Source organism: Anser brachyrhynchus, assembly GCF_964034855.1.
Source record: "Anser brachyrhynchus genome assembly, contig: SCAFFOLD_92, whole genome shotgun sequence".
NCBI lineage: Eukaryota > Metazoa > Chordata > Aves > Anseriformes > Anatidae > Anser > Anser brachyrhynchus.
The window spans coordinates 513,170-540,262 of NW_027663549.1; the positions used below are offsets into that span (position 1 = coordinate 513,170).

General features: G+C 39.7%; 1 long non-coding RNA gene across 4 annotated transcripts in view; it reads left to right on the forward strand.

Annotated features, from left to right (window-relative positions):
* The window catches only part of LOC308187286, a 93,804-nt gene that overhangs the window by 11,186 nt on the left and 55,525 nt on the right, over window positions 1-27,093 (forward strand). For all 4 annotated transcript variants that reach the window (XR_013944577.1, XR_013944578.1, XR_013944579.1 and 1 more), the window contains one exon: window positions 28-1,279. This is a non-coding gene — a long non-coding RNA (uncharacterized lncRNA). The remainder of the gene's footprint in view (window positions 1-27; window positions 1,280-27,093) is intronic.

Consider the following 27,093-nt stretch of genomic DNA (forward strand, 5'->3'; position numbering starts at 1 on the left):
TGGGTGACTGTGATTTGTTTCTTACAGGCATCAGGGTCCTGGAAGTCCATGTTCTGTCTCACTATTGTTGATATCCAGAAATCTTTTCGTCCTGTGTCCTGTTTGTTTGGAAACCCTTCCAGGTCACCTTTTTTTAGATGTCAGCATACAGTCGGATTGTACCTTGCTGAAAATTCCCAAATCATGGGGAATTAAAAAGTAATAAATCAAAGATCTGGTGGAAACTGTGCCTCACTTCCATTTTGTCTCTTTGGATTTTTTTTCATATCTTGAATGTGTCTTAATTGTATAGGTATCTTTAAATGGTCAGTAGAATGGCCATTTGGAAAGACAAAAAACTATATTTGAGGCTGTATCACTTTTCTTTACATCCTTCTGATTGTTCAGATACTTTGTTTTCTGTGACTCAAGGCCTCAGGTTTATCATCATAGCATTTCCCACACTTTGCTTCATAAAAGAACCCCATGGCCTGTAATTAATGAGAGATGCTATAATTGTAACAACTTTGCTCATGAAACTGCTCTATTTTTACTTGGCTCTTGACATTCAGACTTGTTAACACGCTGACGTGTATTTTACACCATTTTACTAACTTAGCATCTTAACCATGCAGGCTAAATAGCATGTGCATTTCCCTAGCTTGGATGAATGCTGTTTAGGGGAAAAAAATCTTAATTGTCTTTCAGGTTTTCTTTGTTATTAGGTTACTGGGGCTTTTTTCAGTCAGTTTGACTGGAAGTTTAAATATATTGCTCTTTTGGCATCGCTGTTGCTGGCACTCCGTGGCAGCAACAAGGCTGATTCTTCACCCCAGTTTCCCAGGTGAGCACAGCGGTGCCTCCCTCATAGAGGTGAGAGTGACCCTGCAAAGACAGAACCATGCCATGATTCCAGAGCTGAAAGATCCCAAACCAGTGATTTCTCTCATTCCTGGCTCAAAGTTACAGGATTTGAAAAGCACTAGTACAAAAGGGCAACGGTTTTCATGTCTTTCAGCAATGAATTGTAGCTCTTGAAAAGTAATCAAAACTCAGAGCTGGGTGTTACGGTAATTGTCTGATGACTAATGAAGGACAAATGCCTCGATAATTAGGATAATTAAAGACTGAAAGGCTCTGGGTTAGATTTTAGAAACATCATTCATTCCTGTGCTTTTTTTCCTTCTGTTTGCTTACTCAATTTATCTTTTAATGGTTTATTTTAACCTCTGTTTTGCCATTTTACCTATAGTTTTTATATAACATAAACATGCACAGCAATTTTCTTCAACAGTTTATGGTAAGTTGTCTCTTCCTCTTGTATGCTTGACTGTTTGCTGTGTAGGCTTATCAGCTTTCAAAAACTGAAATTTTATGTTTTTACATATTAATTTTGGTATCTTCCAATTTTTCGTGATCAGATAAACTGGACAGTCTTTTCTCTCGGGGTGGCTGGAAAAAAAAGAGATTGTGTTTGAAATTGTAGCTGAGACAGCCACGTTATCAGCTGACTTGGAATGAAGATAATACCTGTATTTGGAGTTTTGTCATCTCATTGTTTTAAAAAAGGAAGTGTGATGGAGCTTTGTAAGCAAAGACTGCAGCAGCAGCCGCCCGGAGAAAATGAGATTGTTTCCTGATCAGCTATTTCAGAGACATTTTTTTGTTCTCAAAATTTTAAGAGATCTGTCTAAAGATATTAGGGTCACATAAACATAAACTTCTTCAGCATATTGCTTCAGTTTTAAGTGAGTGTAGTGGGTTTACATGGCAAGGTTTTGGTAGCAGGGGCCATAGGGGTGGCTTCTGTGAGAAGAACCTAGAAGCTGCCCCATGTTTGGTAAGGGCCCCACTGCTGACCAGAGCCGAGCCAATAAGCGACGTTGTTTTGCGCCTCTGTGAGAGCATATTTAAGACAGGGGAAAAAAAAACAAAAACGCTGTGCCACACAGCAGCTGGGAGAGTGAGAGGAGTGAGGAACAGCCTTGCAGGTGCCAAGGTCAGTGAAGGAGGGGGAGAGGTGCTCCAGGCGCCGGAGCAGAAGTCCCCTGCAGTCTGTGGTGAGGACCATGGTGAAGCAGGCTGTCCCCCTGCAGCCCATGGAGTACCACAGTGGAGCAGGGTTCCACCCTGCAGCCCGTGGAGGAGACCACGGTGGAGCAGGTGGACCTGCACTGACGGAGGCTGCGGCCTGTGGAAGACCCCTGCTGGAGCAGATTCCGGGCCGGACCTGTAGCCCGTGGAGAGGAGACCACGCAGGAGGAGGTGACCTGGCAGGAGCTGCTGCCCGTGGGGGATCCAGGTTGGAGCAGTTTGCTCCTGAGGGATGGACCTCGTGGTATGGACCCGTATCTGGAGCAGTTCTTGAAGAGCTGCTGCTTGTGGGAAGCCCACACCGGATCAGTTCACCAAGGACTGCATCCCGTGGGAGGGACCCCACAGCACAGGGGATGAGAGTGACCGAGAAGGAGTGGCAGAGAAGCTGCGCTATAGACTGACCATAACCCCCATTCCCCCGTTCCCCTGCGCCGCTCAGGGGGAGGAGGTGGAAGAGGGTGGATGGGGGGGAAGGTGCTTTTGGTTTCTTTCTTTTGTTTCTCACTTTTCTAGCTTGTTAGTAATTAGCAATAAATCTTACTATCTCCCTATGCTGTGCTAACACTGAAACATAGACAGTCATGGGTATGTTCTTAACATGGTTATTTTTTTTAAAAAACAGCCTGTAATTTTTCCTGTTCTAAAAGCATGTCCTGAACCCTGTTAAACTGAGCATCTTTTCGAGATGTCATTACAAACTATTCAATCAGCTTGAAGTGTTTTCAGCAGAACTTTGGTGTAAGCCATAGTTTTACAAAACACAGGAAGAATGCAAAATATTCATTAATAACTGTTTTCCATTGCTTCATCTGGTAGTGATTTATATGCAAAAGTCTCTGTTCATGGCATGCTTTTCTAATTCTTTTTCCATTTGGAGAGGGGAGAATAGTTTAAATGCTGATGCAGTTAGAAGGTGTTTAAAATGACCATACAAATCAGTACTGTTAGGAGTTTTAGTTTTGTGTCGGTTTTGTTTCATTTTGCTTCATTTGCTTCAATTAGGACACCCACTAGAGGGAGTAGTGATAATGTTTTAAGGCTGAAGAAGCTGAACAAATAGTGCTAGTAGTATTTGGGTGGGTCTGGGGCACTGGCCCTGGGTTCCTGCCTCTCTTGAATGCCCTATTCCCCGCTAAGCGATGAGCCAAGTATTCCACAAGACGCGCCTCGCAGTGCTCTGGAAACACTCTGGATAAATAGTTTTGAAGAAAGGCTGGTGCTTCCTTTCTAACTTGCATAACAGCATTGTTGAAAGACTACTGAAGAGCATTTTAAATGATAAAATGAACCTCAGCAGCTTTTTTTTCTTCGTGGATAAAATTAATATGCAATCATATTGTCCTTCTGATCATCAGAAGCAATATTTTAAGCTGAACTTTGCATTTAAAATTATGTTGGCTGTTTTATTTATTTATTTTCTCCAGGAGTAAAAGAATTTGTAGTTGGGAGGAATAAAATATATTTAAGGAAAAATATTTATTTTCTTTTGAACTGAATTTTCTATCATACAGCTAGATGTTACTATGCTGTAGATAAAAGAAAAGCTGGGAAGCTTAAAAAGATTTTGTAGACTGATGAAGGGACATAGGTGTTACAATGCTCGAGTATTTATGATGGTTACCTGTGCATCCAGCCCTGTGTTAAAACTGATGGTCCATTGTGGGGTACCTACACTCGATTAGAAATGACCAAACAGGAGCTGTAACATCTAGGGCACTGAATAGGAAACACTTAGCAGAGGCAGTGCTGGTGGGACAGCATGTAAGTAGCTGTCACAATGCTTCTCTCTATTTTTTATTTTTTTTTTGTCAAAAGCCTCATTAGTGAACGTCTTTGAGAAAAGTTGTTTTTACATACCAAATTTTATTTCACTCCTCCACTTCCTTCCACTCCCTCCATCTTTTGGTAGTTGTGTGAAGTACGAACATTATGTACCCACATCAATTGGAGTATTTTCTGCTCTGTTTTTCTCTTTTTTATAATTCCTCCCCTCTGAAATATGATTTTATTTGTATATTGCTGAGCTTGAGTAATAGCGATAAATGATTTTGCAGGACAGATGTTTATACCTCTTTTGGCTTTTCTTCTACAGCTAGCAGACAGGGGGAACTGTAAGTAGTGATTTACTAATGTGGAACAATCTCTTTAACCTGTTTAAATCATTACTTTAGCATCTTGTCTTCTGATAGCCTTCAAAAGGAGATAGGCACTTCAAAGAGGCTGGTCATTTCAAAGCATGCACGAGAATATTATGTATAATCATGTAGCTGACTTTTTTTTTTTTTTGAAAAAGATAGAAATGGTTATTTGTTTTAGTAGCTGGTTGATTTTCTTACACAGGAAATGATCAAATCTTCAAAAGCCTTCAGTTCAAACTTAAACGAGCTGCTAAAAGTTTGAATAGTTACCTCAGTTCTTCTTGTCCTTTCTCCTATTTCATCTGTCCCATTCTTCATTGCCATCTTCTAATTTAGTGCTTTGCAGAGAATCCTGTTTTGTAACCTGTTCAAAAGCCAAAATACTCCCTTTTTTTTTTTCCTACACTTTTGTAATGGATAAATATGGACTAGTCAGATGGCCTGCACAGCATTGCAGCGTCATATAAAAGCCCATATTGGGAGGGACCTCTGCAGATTGTGTGGCCCAAGCTTTTGTTGAAAGCAGGGCCTTAAATCACATTATCCAAGGCCCTATAAATTCTTGATACTTCCATCAATGGATATCCCATAGGACAACCTATTCAAAAAAAAATTTTTTTTCTAATGGTACAGTATTTTTCCTTGTCTGTGTTGACTTTCTTCTGAAGCCATTTGCACCCATTGCTCCTTTTCTGTCTCCTTGCCTCCTTGTGAAGGGAGTTCCCGCATCTCCACTGTAATTATGTTTTAGATACTGCAAAACTCTGGTGAGATCCCCTTTAGCCTTGACTTTTTTAGGCTAAAAAAAAAAAATAATAAAAATCCAGTTCTTTTCATCTTTCTTCATCTGTAAAGTTCTCCAAACCTCTCTGCTTGCCCTCCGAGTGGGTCCTCTCCAGTTTTTTCAGTGTCTCCCTCAAACTGGGGAGACCAGAGGTAGACCCAGTATTACAGGTGTGGCCTAATGAGTGCTAAATGACTGGCATAATCACAGCCCCTGCTCTGCTGGCTTTGCTCTTGTGAGCACTTGCCAGCACTTAGGCATAGTTATAATTTGAAGACATGGGGGAAAAAAAAAATCACCGACAGGAATTGATTATGCACCTGGAACAGTCCTGGTAAGTGAAAACTGAATTTAAAAAAAGGATCTCATAACTGAACATATGCTTTTGCAACCAAATCTAAATTTTGACACAAAAAGTGAGGTGTTCTAGAATTAAATGGCATAATTGTGTTAAAACGGAAGTGTTACTTTTGGCACAGCTCTTAAAGGGGAACAAAAGAAATTGAATTTATATCACCAAGCCTGCTTTTGTCAGTAACTGTTCCCTTACTGTAAATTCAGTCTGGGTTGAAGGGCCTGTAATGTGTGTCAGCTCTGTATTTTGTCAGAATTACTGTATCTGTTTTTTGTGGGGGGAGTAAATCTGGTGTGTCCTCGTTACAGGCCTTGTCAAGCTGAATGAATGGTACATGTACCAAAAATATAGGCTGCTGTTAAAGTATGGCATCTTGAAATATCTACCATTTAAATTGCAGCTAGATAGCCTAGCTATTCTCAAATTTCTTTTAGTCTGGCTGATGCGTGTAGGCAGCAAGCAGGCTGTGGTATGGCCAGATGGCATCTGACTCCCTAGTTTGTTATCAGTAGAAGAAGACTGTAACTTTGTTAGATGAAAGAAACTGAAAGAGTTATTCTGTATTTGGAGCACTAAACCAAGATTAAATACAGTACAACCATGCCATAATTATTGAACTAATGGTGCAGTAAAATCTCTCTGAGATCTGTCTGTTGAGTCTTTGGTGTGGGAGAAGAGGGAGTTCCTAGTAGGTCAGAATTTTCATACTGAATGAAAATCACTAATATATAGTAATTGTTCTGCAGCCATCTGTGCATAAACTATATATTTTTTTAAATGAATTTATTTGCTGTGGAACTAGTCATGCACAAAAACACTCCCTGTCATCTATTTTCAGAACAAAACCATGAGACTTATCAAATGCTTAACACTGATGCTTTGTGCTTAAGCTAAAAATTCCTGTTGTTGCTTTCTTCTTTCCCAGCAGATTTATTTGCTGCTTTCCACTTCTCCTTCTGGAAGAAGGGTTAAAAGGATTTTGGTTTCTCTAAGAGGCTTGCTGTTTTAACAATATAGCTTATTAGTCATGGTCTCCTTGAAGTTCAAAATGCTTTTGAATAAGAATAGAGTTGAAGCTGGTATAAGATGAAAAACTCTTGCTAAACGTAAGCATTTTGGTGAGGAAAAAGTGCGGTCTGAATTACTGAATGTATTAGTGAATGCTCAAATAGTGTAGCAGCTTGCAAAATTTTCTTCATTCATCCTCACAGGCACAAAAGTGACCACTCTTTTATCCTCCCCCAGATTTTTCTCCAGCCCTTCCTAATTCTTCTTTGCATTGACTGGATCTTTGTGAAGACTTTTTAAAACCATCTTGCCTGAGCAGGAGACAGACCTGTGCCGCAGAGTCACTGTGGCATCTCTGCTTGGGGATGTGTACACGTTTGTCTTTCCCATAAAAATGCAGCATCTTTAACACTGCAATTTCTTTCTAGAAGGACCTCAGAGGCCTGCTTCTCATCTCATGCAAGATAATACATTTGAAATAAATCTTTTAAGGACACTGGTACCAATCTGTTATGCCATGGGACTCCAGTTTTGAGTTCATAGAATACAACAGTATTCTGCTAAATACTGACTGGCATTTATAATCTGTCTTAATTCAAGAATAAACCATTTTTAAAAACAGCAAAATGTCTCACAGACAGTAGTGAAATGCATAAGCTGCACTCTGTGTGGTAGTGATGCAGGGGTTGCATGTAGCACAGTCCTTCATGAGCAAAGTATCTATACAGCTAAGGCTTGATTATGCAAAAAGAAAGTCTCTGAGAGGGTGTGTTCACTTATAGACAGTAGTGGATATGGACTGCAGTATGTACTGTGTACAGCCACCTATCTTCCACACATGCTAGGCCTTTATTTCCTTTTGCCTACAACACTACTTTAAATAATGCTAACAAAGCGCAAAAGTGAAATTTCCCAGAGAGGCACTAAAAAATCTAAATTGTCAAATTGACAACATCTAGAATTCTTAGATTACTGTTGCTTCATACTGGAAGAAGAAACCCCAAAGTTAATCAGTAGAAGTTGAGCTTTGACAGTCATTCAGTGAGAATATGCTTAGTTCTGTACAGCCTCTTCAGTCAGAGAATCACATTCTCAATCAGTTCCCATGTGGGAAGAAAAAAGAAATAATATCACAGGCTCTGGAGCACTCCGGACCATTCCCGAAGCTGATTTAACTTCAGGAGGACTTTTCAAACTGTTTTTGGATGACCTTCCTCTGCCTAAACAGGCTGAACTGATTTGGTGAATGGTTGGATGAGCCAGTGGATATACAGTTGTATAGATCAGCTCAGACAATATTCAGTAACTTTCTGATCAACTGCCAAGCCCAAATCTCAGGCTTAAGACTCCAGATTTGTGTTGCTTTTGAATAACATTTCTTGTCTGACGTTTCGGCTCTAAGAAGATAATGATAAGAAAAGGTGTGCTGAAGGAGCACATTTCTCAAGCACTTATTCATGCTGCTTTTCAAGCAGTTTCAGGGTGACTTCTTTTGTTTCTGGTGGAGGACAAGGGCGATGGTCTGTGCTATAAGTCTTATACAGAACTGCAGCTTTCAGAAGAGGCTGGTGACTATCATTCCCTGAGCAACACTGGGAAAGGTATTGTTGCACAAGGAGAGAAGAAAGTAATCTTTAATCTCTCAGCCATGATACAAAGTTCACAAAGAAGAATGGATTTTCTACCAGAAAGACTTCAGTGATCATGCATTTATATTCTCAATTTCCTAATCTCAAGAGGTTAAGTAATTACAGTGTTATTTCTATGAGTAAAGAAAAAAACTCAATTAGATTTAAAACCAATGAGATGAGTATTAGGGGTACTACAGTTACTCTTTACCAGCTGATTCTCTTGCACTGAATAACAATATATAACACAGGGAAGGAATGCAGTTTTCTTCTTCTTAATTTACTGTCAATAGTTCAGTCCCAGCTGCTTAGTAGAAAAACATTTACCAGAGTAAAGGAAGTGCTTTACAAATTGGATGTATATATGACCAGGTCTAGATGTTTATTACTTTTTTGTTGGTGATGGGTGTTTGTCTTTTTTTTATTTTTCCTTCTATGGAGAGTAATAGAAAAACTGTATAAATAGCCATGTTTAAAGGGGAAAAGTTGCTGGGTTTTTATGTGTACAAAGAGAATTTTAATATGTGATTTTGCAGCCCACCTGTACTGTTTCGTGCTCCAAGACTTGATGTCTCCATGTAATTTCAAAAGCCGAACACAAACACTTATCTTTTTCCTAACACAAAGTTTATGCATGTGCAACTTAAATGGTTTTGGTGGTTACTCTTGACACACATGGGTGTGAATCAGGGGATGGTTAATATAATTGTTTTTGCGCAGGGGTTTCTGTGTGCTAATAGTATAAATATTTGTATGCAAATAGAGAGGAGCAAGCAGAAACAGACTGTCTGGCTTTTAGCATTGCACTTGGAAAGGGGTTTGTCCATAGCACCAGCATGTCTGGCTCTGGCTTACTGCTTGTGAATACTTGGGATACAATTAGGACTGATAGCATAAGCACAATTGAATTTTTCTGCACAGCACTGCCCCCGGCTCATACGTTTAGTTTATGATTGATAACTTGGCTGCAAAAACAAATTCAGTTATCTAGGAGGAGTTTGCTGGCTGTACTTGTGGCTGGATCAGCATATTCCAAATGTGGAGGGTTCATAGTTTATCATTCTGTTAGGACTGCACTGGTTCATCGCTGGAGTGGAGATAGCTCAATCCTGCAAGGTTGTTAATGAGCTTGGACTGAGAAAGGGTGGAAGTGAAGATTTCTGGGTTTCCGTAGTTTTAGATGCTAAGTAAAGAGGAATTCTGAAGTCCGTCCAGAAGACAAAATGGCTTACCAGAGACTAAATAACCTACCTACAGTAAAACTGGGGTATTGCCATATACTCGTTGGAAACATAAAAATCTTGTCTTTATTCACTGAATTCATCCATTGTTGTCATCTTACCTGAATAGTGTCATGAATAAGAGAATTAGCTATTAAAAGAGGGAAAGGAAAGGAAAGGAAAGGAAAAGATTACAACACTACCTCTCGTGTTTTCTGTTGCACCCATTTGAGGAGGAGGGAAAGATGTTAACAGTTAAGTAGATCAGTGGATGGTATATTCTAATATGGACCTTTGGCAATTAAAGGAGTGAGATATCTCCTTTCAGAGAAGGTGAAGACATGCCACAGATTTACTGCCCTCTCCCCTCTGAGCTGAAGTTGGGGTTCCCATTACATGTCTTTTAAATGCCATAGTGAAGAGCTGCTGTCTCCTGCTGCATGGAATCACAGCTGTTTGGTCCCTTAGTAGAAGATTGGATGTGGATCAGAGAAGGATTAAGACCTGCTGGACATGGAAATAGACTTCCTAGTGTGAGAGCCATCAACTATCTCAAGGCTTTGTAGCTGCTGACATCTGAGATTTGTATTAGGAAGGAGTAAACGGTATTGTGACAGGGGCTTTCAAAGGTTTTGACGGGTTGGATAGCACCCAACCCCACCTGAACACTTAGCTCAACTTGGACATCAAGCTGTGGGAGAAGCCCTCTCCAGAGCATGGCATAAACCTGCTGTCAGCTTAGCCAATTCCTCGTTAATAGAGCAGATCAGGAAAACTTGCTCTAAGGAGGGGCTAAAACTTCCTCTATATTATCAAGTCTTACTGAAAGAAATAAGGTAAAGTCTATTTTATAAAATATTGATAAAATTCATGCAGATGACTTTTTACCCTGTATTCAACAGCACGATGAACATGCTTTTTGGAGACATTAATTAACTGAAAGAGCCCTTTAGTTAAAGCTGCGGCAGAGTCTATACTAATACATCTGAAACTGATGGTCATGTCTTCTAAAATAAATATCACATCTCTCCCAGGAGCTGAATGAGTAGTTCAGATACTGATTATGCAGGCAAGAGAACAGTTACCAGTACATGGTGCCAGGGATTATTCCTGGGTACTGTAAATGGATTGTGGTACTGTTAAACACTTAGGGAGGTCTATGACAGTTATTTATCGCAAGTAATGCTCTCCCAAAATTCCTGAGCAGGGCCCAGAAATCAGCGTGGGCCAGGGGCCACTCTCAGTAGGCAGTCTGGTATGGGCTATGTTGCTTTGGAGGGTAGGAGAGGGCAGGAGTACAAATGCAGACTGCTGTGTGTTAGTTGACTTTGTTGCCAGGGGGTGCTCCAGTGCACATTTGATGTCATAATATTCAGAAAGAGCTGACATTCTGCCAGTTTTCCTTGCACAACGCCACAGTCTTCATTGGATTTTGCTGACTTGGAAGAGGCAAGTGTCTCTTATGAGAAGATGTTGGAGCAATGAAAAGTGTATTCACATTTATCTCAGAGAATATTTTAATTATTGCTATCATTAAGCAACACAAATAAGCCATAATATATTTTCTCATTAAATTATTATTCATTAAGGTTCTCCTGTTAAACTTATGAAATACTTCAATAAATGCTATTTCTAACCACAAAACTCTCCATTTCTTATTTCTTTGCACTTTACTGGAGTCTGTAGGGAATTGATTCCTCCCATTGAGAAATTTATAATTAAAATGCTGTATTGTGTCTTCAAAAATATTGCAGTAATTGGGTTAATTGCCGTTTATCAGAGAATAGTTTTGCTACCAGAGATTTGCAGGGATTTGTTGTCCCATTCACTGACAGCTGGTTTGACAGCGTGAAGCATTAGCATTTCTCTGCATGAACAATGTTGATTTTTTATTTTTATGCTTTAATTTCCCTTTATAGAGATTATGCCTGTGATTCGACACACAAAAATTCTGAAGGAAAGTGAAGTCTTTAACTGCTTTTGCCATTTGGTGTTTCTGCAGAAAAGAGATGTAAATCATGTGCTCTTCTAGTATCCTTGTAACCGTACCATATACTTGCTTTCTTTTAGCTGATGAATGAAAAACAGGAGGAAAGACTTGTTGAAAGAAGAATTTTAAATGTTCAGAAGTTCTGATCAGCTTAAGTATTTTTAAATTCTGTAGTGGTAAAAGTTTATGTATGTTTTGCTGAACTTTCAATAGCCCAACTGCCTGTAATATATCAGCATTTTGTATTTGGAAATCAATGTAACGGAGGCTATCTGTAGGAAACACTGGGTTTTAACTTCAATGCTGCATGGATTTCCTTCTGACTTTTGAGTGAATTCTTTGTTCTTCCTGAAATTTCCATATGCTTTATTTTCGTTGCATGTTTTTTATTGTTGTTGTTTTTTTTGTTTTGTTTTTCTTCTCTGGCACCTTATTTCTGCTCTGAAGGCACCTTATTATGTAATACAAGACACCTTGTATTTAGGAAGAATTTCTTCACCAGGAGGGTAGTCAGGCCTTGGAAGGGGCTGCCCAGAGAAGTGGTGGGGTCCCCACTCCTGGAGGTATTTAAGAGATAAGTGGACACAGCACTAAGGGTCATGGTTTGGTGATGAGACTCAGTAGGTCAGGTTAGTGGTTGGACTTGGTGATCTGGAAGGTCTTTTCTAATCCTATTGATTCTATGATTTGTGAGGATTAAATAGATTGTAGAGTGCCTTCACAATGAAAGTGTCGTGCAGATGGTTATTAATTGCCAGTTAAGGTGGTGATAACTTCTAGTATGCCTGGCTAGACTTGTATGCCTGACTGATGTTCTTTGACATAATGTATGATGTGAAAGCTATTCTACATATTTTCCATGTCTTCTTGTTTGTACAATTTGGAAGTTAGCTGAGAAGCAGAAAGGAACAATAACAATATCCAGGCAAGAAGGATATATGCACTGAATTAATAGATACTATGATCTTTTTAGGTAAGAAAATACTGCTTAGCAGAGCTGTTAACATTTTTTATAGCAAGACCATTTCTACCTACTGCTCGCTTTATTTTCAGAACACTGTATAAAATTCCTTTTTCATCTTTCCTTCTCATCCATAATCTCTGCTAAATCTCATGCCTCCTGCTGTTGGTTCTGGAACATAGAAAGAAAATCTCTGTCAAACCATGCCAAAGGTCTAGCTCAGACTGCTGAAAGGTTTCCATGCCAAAGATGATAAGCCAAGTAATTTCACTGTGTTTCCACAAATACCTTAGTCCATTCAGCATAGACCAAGTAGGCAGCTGGCTCCAGGCATCTCCCAGGCAGTGGGAGCAGCAAGCCTTGCAGCATCTGGATCATCTAGAACTAGTATCCTTCAATGAACTACTTCAGTGTTTTATGTTATTATACATGAAGTGGGTGATCAGTGCATATAAACGTGTACTCTGAGTAGCAAAACTGTAACAATAATTATTGCTTTCATAGATCTGTGATTTCTGTAATTGGTTATTTCATCTGAAATATAAGAAGCCCTAAACTGTAGAAAGTCTGTGCCTACTTGGGAGGCAGGCACTGGGAGAGGAGGAAGGATGTTGTAGCTGTTGAACTATATTCCTTCCTTCCATCCTACCCACTGCTACTGTAGCACATTAAGAAAAAAAAATAAAATTATATAGGAAAAAAATCTGATGGGTTTGGATGGATTTTTCACAACTGACAACAGAAATTTGGCAGTTGACAGCATGCAGGCATTTTTAATTGATCTCCAAGCACCAGGTGCACAGCCTCCAGTTGACAAGTTGAATGGTTGCCAAGAACTACAGCTGGAAGGTACCTGCAGTTACAGTGCTGCAAGTGCAGAACCAGATGGGGACATGTGCTTTTTGGAAGTGAGTGTCTCCAAGCCCACTCATCATATACAGCTAGCCACTACAGGCAGTTTCTGGGTGGTATCTCACTTTTTGGAAGTCAGCCTACTGCCAATTTCACTCTTTTCTTCTTGGCGTTGGTGTCTTGATTGCCTGTTGCCTGTCAAATTCAATCAGGAGATGAGTGAGACTCGCCCTTTTTAAGACTCAGGTTCTTGACAAAATGGGACACTTCTGAGAGAAAAAATGTCATCCATCCATATTTTGCTATCATTTGACTTTTCCAGAAAGCCCCAAGGCATCTCTGTTTATCACCTGCAAAATCCTAATTACAGGGCTTTTAATACTCGCTGACTATCCTAACAGTGTACACGTTCACCAAACGTTTAATTAGAATTGTTACGTGCAAATCCTTTGTTCATAAAAGAATCCTAATGATCCTTAGCCAATTGAAAAGAAAAACAAACAAAAACTATTGTGTATGGCAACGTAACTGAAGTCCCTTGTAGAAATGCAACAGAAAAGGTCCATTGTCCTGGTTCCAGTTAGGACAGAGTTAAGTAGCTCATAGTAGCTGGTAGGGTGCTATGTTTTGGATTAGGATGAGAAGAGCGCTGATAACATGCTGATGTTTTAATTGTTGCAGAGCAGTGTTTACACCAGGCCAAGGACTTTTCGGCTTCTTGCTCTGTCCTGCCAGCGAGCAGGCTGGGGGTGCAGCAGGAGCTGGGAGGGGACAGACCCACGACAGCTGACCCAAACTGGCCAAAGGGGTATTCCATACCATCTGACGTCATGCTAAACAATATATAGGGGTGGCTGGCCGGGGTGGGGGGGCCGGCTGCTCGGGAATAGGCTGGGCATCGGTCAGCGGGTGGTGAGCAATTGCATTGTGCATCACTTGTTTTCTTACACATTATTATTGTTAATACTATTACCATTATCACTATTATTATTATTATTGTTATTATTATTTTCCTGTCTTAATAAACTGTCTTTATCTCAACTCACAGGCTTCACTTTCCCGTTTCTCTCCCCCATCCCAGAGAGGGAGGGGGGAGGGTGAGCGAACGGCTGTGTGGTGTTTAGCTGCCAGCCGGGTTAAACCACAACATCCATGTAGGTTTTATTATGGTATATGAATTTTAGCATATAATATTGTTTAACCATCAAATTTTAACTTGAGAAACGGTTAATAAAATTCGGTTTTGTAGAGTGTTAATTCTGGATGCTGCCAAGCTTTGAAAGCAGTTATATGAAGTGCAAGTTTAGATTTTTCCATTCTACTCACCTCAAAACACATCCAAAAACGTTTTAGACCCCACAGTCAGTGTCTGTGCATTTTACTATCATTATTACCTTGCTTGTATTTGCTGTGTTAAAGTGCCTGACATGACTCTTGGACTTTTGGGGTTGGATGAGGAAACTCCTTGACTTTCATGAAATAACTTTGCGATGCTATTTCAACACAAAGTGATGCTATGCAGGGATTCAATAAGCAGATCCAGGCTGGTATTATTCAGCATTTTTGTGATTTGAACCAAGTGTGTCAGTTTGCTTGCGCTTCTATTTCATTTTATATAGCTGTATCTTTTTAATTGTCATAGTGGTCTAGTACATTATGTAAAGTTGGCAGATGAAGACATTAATAACTGATAATCCATTATTCAGATTATGTTTAGGTTGGGGTTTAATTTTCAAACATGAAGGGTTTAATCCATTTTGGAAGAGAAATATGTCTATCTGTGAATATGTATGTATGTCTATGTGCATATGACTGTAAGTGTGGATACAGATACAGGTGTCTCAATACTTTGTCTTGATGTTAAGTCTTTTGTTCCTACTATGACAATGTGAAATACTTGTACACTTCTCTATGCCTAGTTAGTGTGGGTCCACCATCAATTTAGCTCCCGCTAACATGATGCCCCACAGAAATGTTCCATAGAGAGGTCTCTTCTAAGACAGTAAACCTACAAAGCAATGTCTCCCACTAACTCACAGATGCAAAAGGAGGAAACAAAAAGAAATGTACACCAGGTAGAGGCAGGGTTATCAAGGGCAGGCTGCTTTTCTCACGTACCTCTCATGGGGACCCCAACTTCCACTTGCAGCCCAGATGGGAAGACAGTAAAGTCCATGGATTCCTGCTGAACTTCTTGCTCACCCAGTGACAGCTCTCTCCTTTGGTTAGTGTTGGTTTTCCTTGGGATTCACAGCTTCCAAAACAGGCAGGTGTTTGGAAGGACTGGATTGTGAAGGAGGCTGAGATACAGACTTAGTGTTGAATTCAAAAAGGACTAGTTTGGGCCTAGTACTTTTTATTTTTCCATCTAGAAAGTAAGGCTGTATCCCTCTCTAGCTTTCGCTCTTTTTTGGTGCTTATTTTAAGGAGATTTATAAATTCTTACAAAATTATGTGCCCTTTTTTTTTTTTAATTTTATTTTTATTTTTTATTTGAGGAACATGCAGCTGCCTCCCTGCATAAGTAGAGTTGTATGACTCAGAAGAAGTCCCTGAAGTCCCAGTTCAGGACTTTGCTGTTCCATGACTGCATTACATCTCACTGCCTTCACCTCCAGGGACCTTTCAAACACATGGCTAATGGCCCCAGAATCTTCCACACTTTCTACAGGGCAAGGTCCATGGCAAACCTTGGGATGAAAGGAAACATGCAACCTGTTACCTCCAATATCTTTTTGGAGGGGGGCTGTGCAGTCCTTGGCAGTTCCCTGCTGTAGTCCTGCAAGGTGCTAAGCACCTTTTGATTCTCTTGAGGCTGGTAGATGCTGAGAGCACTTGGGAGCACTGAGACATGGATGGCATCAAGTCAGATCCACTTCATGAAGCCTACGGAAAGGAGGCCAACCCATCACAGGCTCTGTTCACATAATCCCCAGCTTTGATTGCTGCAGATGCAGACCTGAATGAGGCTTTTTTCACTTTGAATTTCTTTCCAGTTTTCAATTTAAATTGAACAATCAGCACTTCAGGAGAAGCTCCAAGTTTCTCATGCCTTTGACATTGGCACAATAAGCTGGCTTAGGCTCCGAGTCCTGCAAAGGGTCCCATAGGAAATTCCAGTCTGGTGCACAGCCAAAGGAGGTAAGGACTGCCAGTCTGTGGACATAATTTTTGCACAGCAGGAGTCAAAATACAACTGTTTAGAAATAAAGCAGTGAAGTCATTACCAGGAACTGTGATAATCATACTCACTCTGGTGGTTTGCATCTAAGCATTTAAATTTGGATGAAATTAGTGGGGACCCTACCATGTTGTTGGTGATGTTTTAAAATGCTACCTTCATCTGCAGTCCTTGCCTGAGCCTGGTTCCTGTAGCATTAGGATTTGCACAAAGATAATACGGTGTTTAAATACTGGGTTTACATCGCTTGTCAGTCGAAATCATAACCCCTGTCAGTCCCTCTTTGTACTGATCTGTGCCCCCAGAGTTAATTGCAGAACACCCCATCAGGGGCTCACTGGCACAGAATAAGAGTGGCAAAATGATCTCTGGCTGCCGCCAGACCATGGCATGTTCAAAAACCTTCCCATTTTCCAATATATCTTCCAGTTCCTAGTGCTTGTGACTGTGTGGGATGGGATATGAGTGGTGGCAATGTGTTTTTTTGTTTTGATTTGTTTTCCTCCTGGTTGTTTTCTTCTGGACTATTGAGATGAATCAGGTTGCTGAGCATACCCCTGGGAAGTCCTGAATTTGCCCATGGAAGGGCATGCAGAGAGGTAGAGCTGTGGCTGGGGAGCATACAGGACTCTTTGGGCAGGCACAAAGGAGTGATGGGGATGCACCATCTTCCCCTTTGGGCAGCAGCTGTGTCTTGAAGGGGTGCAGCGAGTGCCTGAGCCACTGCCAGGGAAATATGAAGGCCAAAGTGGGAAGTGAAGACACTTTCCAACAACAGTGGGTATCTAACAGCATTCATTCATTCAGCCAGTGGCCTGGAACTTCCTCCAAATTCTCTACAGGCTCAAAATATGCCATTATCCTAAACAAAGCTGATCTGCAACCACTCTGAGCTCAGCTCCAATGAGCAGCTCACTCTGTTTTCCATAGCAGGGAATATGTGTCCCTTGTTTCTAATATGTGTATATACATAGCATAGACATCTGTCAACTGTGTATTCATTATCTCACTGTGTCACATCTGTCAGGCAGATTCAATTAAGTGAACATCCTTCCAGCTCCAGTGAGACTTTCTGTGCATGTGAAATGCATCAAACCTCAAATAAAGCAGGGCTTGGCGATCAGGAAATTGAGTAAAATGAACTAAAGGGAAAGTGGGTAGGTAAACAGTGTTTGCGGATATTTCCAGGTTTGCTGCCCTAAAGAGTGCAGCTCCATGTTCTTGGAAGTGCTTGCAAATATCGAGTTTTATATGTTAGGCAAAGAGAGGATGATGGGGACTAGGGGGACAGTTGGAAACATTTCACTACTTATTATCTGTGATTTCCTTCTTTGGGTAATTCTTTCAAGAAATGAAGTTTAATCTCAGAAGTTTCCTCTTTTAATCATTAAATGCTCTCCGTCTTTTTGAAACCTGGAAGTGCAAGGCATGGTTTTGCATGCATATGTGTGTTTGTTTTTACAGTTCATAGTTCAGTGCTCTGACAAACCATCATTAATGTACAAGGTCATGCTCAGTCTCCAGAAGCCTTTTGCAGATGTCATGACAGAGCAAACAACCTTTGCTACCTCACAAGAAAATATACTGCAGGAAGAAGGCCCTCTTCCTTTGAGTCACATTTGAAAACATGGCACTAGCCAGTTTAGCATCTGCATGAGCCATAATCACCCGAGGACCGCCCAGTGAGTATGATGGAGACATGTCATCATGCACATGGGCAGCAGTGCAGCTGTGGTGGGCTCTCAGCAACTTCAGCAAGCTCCTTCTGCCTGAGGTGGCCCTTGTGCAGGTCAGCACAGTTTGTGACTCCTCTAGCTTGTCACAGGTAGGTCTTGTCATGCCTTGACAGCTCAACTCCCTGGTGGATTTTACCCGATTTGAATATGTGCTTCTGTTCAATGTTATCGCTTTGGACCTTGAATCCTAGCAGTAAAGCAATTCATGGCAACAATCCCTGATAAGGCATGACCCAGACCTGTAGAGAATAGGAAAGCAGACACCAGACTGTTTATATTCAGAGCTTCTGGAGGGCAATTTCATTCTTCATTGTGTTATGTCGTAGACTAATTTAACTCTGCTGAATTTCAACAGTTTGCATAAGTGCAAAAATAATATAATGGCAAGGATTGGTCCTAATCTGATTTGTATTCATACTGATTTAAGTACCTTCCTTGACTTGGTTTCTATATGACAAGATAAAGGTGCCACATTTAATTAATTTTTACATTAAATTGATTTGAAATGCCAATGGTGGAGATTTTGTGTTGAATAGTCTAACTCAAATACGGACATTCTGAAGATTTGTAAAATTAGGCTTAAAATCTAGAATTGCCAGAAATTTCTGAGTTCAGGAAAAACTACTTTTTGACAGCTCATTATAATACAATCATAATGTCCTTCCTGGACTGGATAATAATTCAGATGTTGGCACAGAAACTTAATTAAACAGATTTTCCTGGTGGATCGGTCTTGGAAAAGTTGCAAATATCCCGCAGAGACATGTCTTCTGAGGAAAATTTTTGTCTGGCACGTTCTTACCAAGAAAATTCTCCAGGGTTGGGGACTGAGAGGCAGAGGGGTCCCCTGGCAATGTACAGTGCTATGACAGCAACCCAGCCAATGTAGCATGTTGTGAACTGACTTGGATCCCTTTTTTAAATCTTTAGTCTTCTTGTATTGGATGTAGTATTTCTTGATGTTAGTTTTAAAGTTCTGGCAGCTGGATTCATGTTGTTACAAGAAAATCACAATCAGATGAAGTAAAATCCTAATTTTATTTTTAATTTTTTAATTTTATTTAATTTTCTTAAAAAAAAAAATCATTACTTGAACCAGAAGGCTGCACTATTTTCACTGATTTTATCATTTCCAAATATTCCCACTTTCCAGAACTCTATGCAGTTTTATGCCAGACAAAGTCTTGATGACTCTGGAAAGATAATTAAGAGGGTTTAGCAGCACTTCTGATTTTATCTTGCCCAAATCACCGTGGGCAGAGTTCTTGCCCCTGCCCTTACCCCTTCACAAATTACCATGGCACAAAGATATTTTCACTGAAATGTCCCAATGACAAAAAGTCCAGAAACATCAAACATCCAAAAGGAAACAAAACAGTAGAACAAGCCTGTCCATTGCCCATGGCCTACTCTTCCCTGTCTTTGCTTGCTACAAGGCTCTTCTAAAAGCCCATGGAGACCTTTAGAAATAACACAATGTCCCTCAGTGGCTCCGTGTATACCAGGACAAGAAGGTGACCCATCTTCAGCTGTGATTTTTAAGTATGCAATATATCATTAGGTAATTTCAGAAGACATTTAACAGGCTCTTGAAATCAGTTTAAGTGGCTGCAACACTTTGAGCTATCAAAGGTGTTTTGATGTCTCTGCTTCTTGTTTGTCTTGATGAGGTTCAAAGGCTTAAAATATGAAACCCAAATGTTTGTTTGTTGTAGGAAAATGCATGTGTTGTACATACACTCGTGCTTTTATGTTTGCAGCTGCAGCCCTATGAAAGTTGCTGTTTCGTGAAATTTGCCATTCATGGTTGTGGCATTAGATTACACATTTCCTTTCTGAAGGGTTAATTAATGTCATCCAAATTTTGAACAGTTAATTTATAGGTAGTCTTAAGACAGCTGCAACATTTATAACCAAGGAAACACTTCTTACTTGAATAAATGGACCTTACACTCTTTTATGTTTTACCAAGTTAACTTGGGAAAAGGAGATGTTTGAGACTCACATACTGTTCTCTTGAATGGAGTTCATCCATCCTACTTAAAACAGGGGGATTATGCTTAACTTGCCAAAATGTGAGATTAAATTCAATGGTACAGGAGGAGATAAGAGAGCCAGTCAACCTCATATTGTTTTTGGCAGAGCTCTTCTCTGATGCTCTTGCAGTAGTCATGGGTAGAAAGGGATCGCGCTATCAGAGCAGGCAAGGAGCACTGACAGCCTTTGTGGGCACCCATAGTGTCTGGGTTTTGCACTTGGATCTCTGTAGCCCCTTCAGTCTAAGGAAGCGGACCCTAAACAGAGACTTCATCTAAGCATCAGTCTTTTTTTTTTTTTTTTTTTCTCCATGATTTTAAACCTACCTTTTAGGAGAGAGTTTCCACAGTCCATTTCCTTTGGCAGATAATCTGGTTTGGTAAAACAGCTGCAGCTGCATCATTGCAGGCCAAAGGAAAGGTTAACAGAAATGTGCATTTATTTAATATTTAGATAGACTTAAAGTTTAAAAAGGTATATAAATTTAATTAATTCTGCTTGCGTATAGCCTGACATCAGATTCTTCTCTGTATTTCAACACTCTTCTTTGACAACAGTGAAATACCTTCTCCTCCTCTGTTTTAGCAGACCCCAGTATTTTTTATTTTTTTTTTCTGTCAATATTACCATGGAATAAACAGGAAACCTGGAAGTAACCCAGCTGTAGAATGGCCTTCCTTCCAGCAGGTAGCTTCAGTACCATTTTTTTCTAGGCTTGCAGCTGAGAAGATGTGCCCAGTAACTTATTCCTTTCCTTAGCTGTCCTGGCAGGAATGAGTTGCTGTAACCCAATGAAAAAAAAAAAACAAAAAAAAACACCACCACCACCAACTACAACAAACTAATTTTCCTTAGCTTAGCTAGATGTCCATTTGGAGTTTTCATCAAGATTCTCTCCTTTGACTAACAAGAAAGGCGGTTTCAAAATTGATCCAAGGCATCCTAGAAGAGATGGAAAGATTTGCTATAAAAATTTCTCTCTCTCTAGTGAAAACCAGCTGTCTGACTATCTTAGTCTAGAGGTTTCACTTTGTATCAGGCTAGCACTAGGCAGGACGAATGTTTGGTCTGCTCAGGGGACAGCATCTTAGGGAACTAGAGATGTGATCCTATTTGATTCCTTCGGTCCTCCAGCGTAGCCCAGAGGTTGTGGTTATTGTGTGAGATCTGTCCTAGCTGAAACTGAAGGAGCTGATATCATTAGTGAAAAAGTAAACATTACATCAAGAATAATAGAACAAGGGAATTTTTATGATTTTCAGTTCAGTTTTCTCTTGGACTTAACACCACTATCTTCATGAGTGCAATAAAAACAGAAATTTATATAAACTCATCAGCACTGTCATCACAAAAATCCTGGTAGCTCAGTGCTGTTAGCCTTGCTCTCTCCTTATGTAAAAAAAGGTTTTAGTGTTCAATTATTACAGCTATATTTTCCATCTGATACTGTTCAACAATGCTTGTACTTTCAAAAACAGACTATTAGAAATGAGAAATGCATAGGGCAAGATTTTATTCTTCTCCAGAATTTTTTTTCACTGTACTATGACAACAATTTCAGGCATTATTGGTGCATTAAAATGCTACTTTAATACAGTGTAAGGACTGGATTTCCTGAGTTGGATACCTGCAAGAAAGTAGGCAATTTAAGGCTAAGAAAAATACTGAAAATAAGCGGTGACAATAGCTGATAGGCTGCTTCACAAAACCCTGGAGTTCTATGCACTTCATCCTGAAGTGCATAGGCCTTAGCAGTGAAGACACAAAAATAAGTAGTTCAGTCAAATGAACAGACTTACACATGATGACACAGAACTATGAGAGAGGAAAACAGGGATGGAATTAAAATAATAATAATAAAAAAAGGCATGTATAGCACTTATTCAGCCCTCATCTCTCTGGCAGCTAAATGTTACTCTCACCACATGCTTTCATGATGGAGGTTTGGGTCCAGGCCACCTCAGAGGTGAAGGGACCTAGTTTCTTTCTGCAGCTCACTTTTTGGATCTCAACATTTGGTTTCAGCTCAAACTTTTTCTCCTAGTAGAGGACACTATAGAGACTAGTAGTTGTATGGCAGTTGTGAAGGTCCTGAGAAAGATTTGGGTTTTCTTTCCTGGTTGGTAGTTGATCAGGTGAAGGAAGAAAAAAAAAAAAAGGACTTGTTTCACTCTCAGAGACACAAATTTTAAGACAAACCATTATCAGAGAAATTACTTTGTGAATAATTTACTTAAGCAGTAGGAGAGCTACGGACATGCGTGGCACTATTGAAGTAGGAGGAGTGTTAACAGTGAAAGAGGGGAAATCTTGAGAGTTATGGCATACTAGAAGAGACTAGGGATTTTTAAGTGTAGATCAGCAGGAGATCAGGTGTGCCGTGGTATTACGAGTAGTTGTGTGATGCTTTGAAGGTCTGCATTTGGTTCCCTGATATGTTGCTTATTTCTTCTGTGTGGCAGAAAAATACTTAATCTCTCTATATGCTGGTCTCCCTTTTGTAAAACGGGGATAGTTTATTCAGCTCTCTACAATGTGAGAATTTGGACCACTAAAGGCTGTGAGCTATGTGCACTGGAATGCCTTGGGTAGATTTTTTTCTTCTTTTTCTTTTTTTAATCCAAAGTACATGCAGAGGTAGTCAGATGAGCTGCTAAGTCTTTGAAAGGAAGCGTATGCTCATTTTATGTATGTCTTTTTTTCAGAATATGGTGAATTAATGCTTTGTTTTGCATTTCTGTTTATACTGTGGCATATGCTTTACTGATTATGGAAAACAGATCCTGCAAAATTCATTACCTAACCAATAAAGGATATTTGAAACAAAGGCAAGAAAACTGGGAAGAAGGGATTGATACCAGGTTAGTTTAAAATTTATCTGTCTCACTACATGTGTGTTAAATGAATCGGGAAATTCAGAGAAAAAATCATAACCTACTTACTAGTAAATCCACTTCCAAAGGCTGAGATAGGGCTTTTAGTCTGGACTCTTGAAAATCATCGTTGTTGGGTAGTAGAGCTGCTTAAACACTGGAGATGCTTCTAGGCAAAGCTGACTGAGCAGGTCCTTTACCAGCTAGACTATCCTCATCAGTTCTTCAGTGAGAAAGCTAAGGTTTTACCTGGATATGTACACCACCACATCAATATATAGTTTGTAGCTATTCTGAAATAACAATATTTTGGTCATCTGTGTGAACTGTTCTTACATTTGTCAAGGTTTTGAACCACGTGGAATTTTTTGGTGCCGATTTTTTTTGCTTATGAAAAAGGTAGTGCTTTCTTGATGTCAGTGGCAGGGAGGAGAGGGAGAAATTTTTGAGAGCAGGTCAGGAAAGTAAGAAGATGTTTTTTCTAAGACCAGCTCGCTAAAAAATTACAGTGTCTATAGGTCATTATGGCATAGCTGGAGGTGTACAAAGGCAGTACAACATGTCCTGAGAGCAGTAGCTCCCATCTACAGACATCAGCAAATTGAACGCTTGCCTCCTTTTTAAAGAGAGATTAAACCTTTCTTCTCTTTCCTTCCTAAACAACGGGTTTAGCCTATTATCATCATGCAAGCAATTATTCTTTTTCTTAATGAATTTGTATTCAGTGTCTTTTAAAATAAGCTAACGCAAGCCTTGTGTCCTATTTGCATTCTTCTGGGTCAACCTAGAAAGGTCGGCCTCTAGAAATTAGTGTAGCCCTTGGGGACAAAGTGTGTTATGAACACTTAATCACTACAAACAACCCCATTGAAACCTTCTTGCAGCAAGACGTCTGTTGTTCATTAGAAATAAATGCAACTCTGCCCACTGAAAAAAAAATTCCTCCTCCTTTGTCAAGGCTGTATCCTGGCATAATTAAGCACAAGCAAATTAGAAGTAAACTACCTTTCTCAAATCATCCTTCATTAATTTGATCCAAAAAACTGAACTTACGTGTCAGTGACAATAACTAGATACATGGGTGGATTAACAAGACTGTCAGTGGAGTCCAGACAATCTGTCCCACCCACTTCTGACATCAGCAAGAGACCACCAGTGCAAGCCAGAGGACTTTGGGCTGTGGGTTACAGTTCCGATGACTCCCCAGCATATTGCAGGGCTGCAGCAGGTAGAGCAATGAGGCAGGGGAATGGCCTGATCTCTCTGCTTCTTCCCCGAGTTGTGGCATGCCCAGAGGGCACTGGGCCAGGGCAGGCAGTCATTAGGCAGGTTTTTGGTGCTGCTCTATCCCACCTTCACAGCACTAATTCGGAACTTATTGTTCTTGACACTTGGTCACTGAAAGGACCAGTGGGATCAACAGTAATGGCATTTCAGAGCCACTTTAATTAAAAATAAAAATGATGCTTGGCAGGAGATGTGAATGACTTGTGTTCACCACAGCCCAAATTTTAAAGGTATTTAGGTACTTAAAGACACAGGTAGGTCCTTAACAGATTCTTCCAAAGTAGCTATATGCTCAACTCCAATTATCTTTAATGAGACTTACGTGCCTCCTTATTTCAAAGAACCCTAATAGGAACATATATGAGGCTTTAAGCACAGGAGAGTCTTTACAAATTTGGTACGATGTCACTACTGAACACGAGGCCTCATTATTTAAGCATTACAAAACTGATTTGACATTAAAATGATCTGTAGATTGTGTGAATGCCTTTGAACATTTAGTGGACTTACAGCATTCACGTTGACTAACCAATCTAGGAAAAAAAAAAAAAAGAGTATTTTCTAGTTAATCTGAAGGTTAATTGTGTGTCACAGTTATGGGCTAGAGTTATGCAACTATGCAAGTGTGAGGGATGAGGAAAGCAAATGCATATTGTAACATTTAAAAGAAAACACCAGAGTTCGCTTTGAGAACATTGCAGAGTCCCCCTGCTCTAATGCTACTGTCAGAGGAGAGGTGGACCTCAGATTTGAAGAATCTCCCAATGGCCTGAAGTTAACACTGAGTGATGTGGCCCAACACATGGGTCATAGGCCTTGGCACCAGGAGAATCAGGGTTCTGCCTTAGCACCTGACCTGGCACAAGACCACAGGTACCCAAATCCTCTTCTCCAGTCCAACATCTCCTCTCCTGGTAGGTATTTTGAGAACTCCTAGTACAACAAGCTAGCAAAGAGTCAACTTAGCATGGCCAGCTGTGCGCAAAAAATGTATGTTCTTAGCTGCGTATGGGTAGTAAGCATGAATGTCTAGTCAGTGGGAATAGACTTGTCAGCAGCCAAAGTGGGCAGAAAGGTCTGGATATCCCCATGAAAAGGGACTGTGAGAAGTTTGCTTGTGCTTACTCATATTTGTGGTTCATTCAACATTCACACTGACACTCACACACACACAGGTACTCACATCCTCTTCTCTCTTTGGGGAGCTGTCTTGCATATGGTATTTCTGCTGCCACAGGGAATAGAACAAATATTGGACTGTAAATACAAATTCAAATGCTAGACAGAAAGCTGTGCTGATAACGATGCCAGTAAACTCTATGGCTTCTTAAAAGCATAAGTGTTTTTTTCAAATCATAAGTGATAAGCAGTTATGGAAGTGGGGAGGTAAGGTAGTTAAAAGGAAACTGTACTGAAAGAAGATTAAAGTGTGAGCATGCATAGGAAATGCTTTGCATTTGTTTGGGTTTAATTCTTTCAGAAGAAAGAGATGGTGAAAGGGAAAGTACTGAAATCTTAAACCAAGGCAAACTCATCGACATTCATCTGAATAATAACACAAATAGTTACAGACAGCATGTTGATAGAGAGAATGAATGAGATGATAATCATGATGGTAATGATTTATTCAATGAATTATGTTGTTCTGATGTGACTCTGAAATCACCTCCAAGGTTTTTGACTTTAAAAATTGTTTTTCCTCAAAACAGAGAGAAGGGACTGAAATATTTTATCACTGTACCTAATTATTTAGTTGCAATAGGTTGCCAAGGATGTAAGATGTGCCCCCGAAAGGATGGTACAATCTGTGACAGTTAGTGAAAAGCACAGAAAGTTAATGAAAAGCACTGTATGTGTCTATATTGAATATGATTTTTGGGGGACAAATAAGTTATTCATTTTTTTAAAAGTGTACTTTCAGGCTACCTGAAAGAATTTTTGCAGAAGCCAATGAATAGTATTATCTAATAAGGGGTGGAAAAAAACAAAAGAAGTGTGGATCTTTTTAAATCAAAGAATTTCAATGCTGTGTTTCAAAATGACATTCTTCTTTAAAGCTAATTTTGCACTTTAAAAGTGGTGATAGACTTCCCCCATTATTGAAACACTTCTTTTTTTTGTATAAAACAAAATACGAATAATATTAATATATATTTTGGCTTTTTTGTTGTTTATTTTGACAAAAGCACAGAATTCAGGGCTGTATGTGCCCTGTACATGTATATGCAATAGCTGAATTAAACTAAAATAATAAAGGAAGCAGTTTTGAAAAGGAAGATAGCAAGAGTAGAAGCTTGTGATGGTTGAGCTGATGCCTTTTGTGTTTTGATTCCTTTTTGACATTTACTGTAGACCAAACCTAGCAATTAGCTATTCCTGGTTTGCTCTGTCTGTTATCTCACAGGGACTGCCAATATATCCTTTTGAAATATTATAATGCAGAAAATCATTTTCTAGTTTTTCAGCTTGCTTTTTGTTTTCATGTAATTGGCATTTACAAGAAGGGCAAAACATTTCCATAACAACAGTCCAGTGCATCTTTTTAATTCCAAGCAACGGGGTAGATCTCTTTCCATTTCCAAAACAACTTTGCAACAAATCATTAAAGAAAGATTGTTTATACATACACAAACACGTATATGCTATAATTAGTAGTTTTACGTATAGTTAAAAAATGAGAATCTCAACATTTGAAAGCAAGTAAAGCATTAGAAATGAAGTAATCTTCAGACAATATTGCTTCAATGTTCTGTGAGTGCAGGTAGTGTCATAGGTCACTGATCTGGTATGCTCTCATTATTGAGAGGCCAGTCCAAAACCTAGCCCTACATGTGTGATAGTTTCAAGTATATAAAGATAGGCATTTCCAGGTTCACAGGACAGTAGCATAATTCCTAAAGACAGTAATCTCTTCTGCTTGGCATGTTGGAGTAATAAACTGTGTAGGTAAGAGATCTATGATATCTA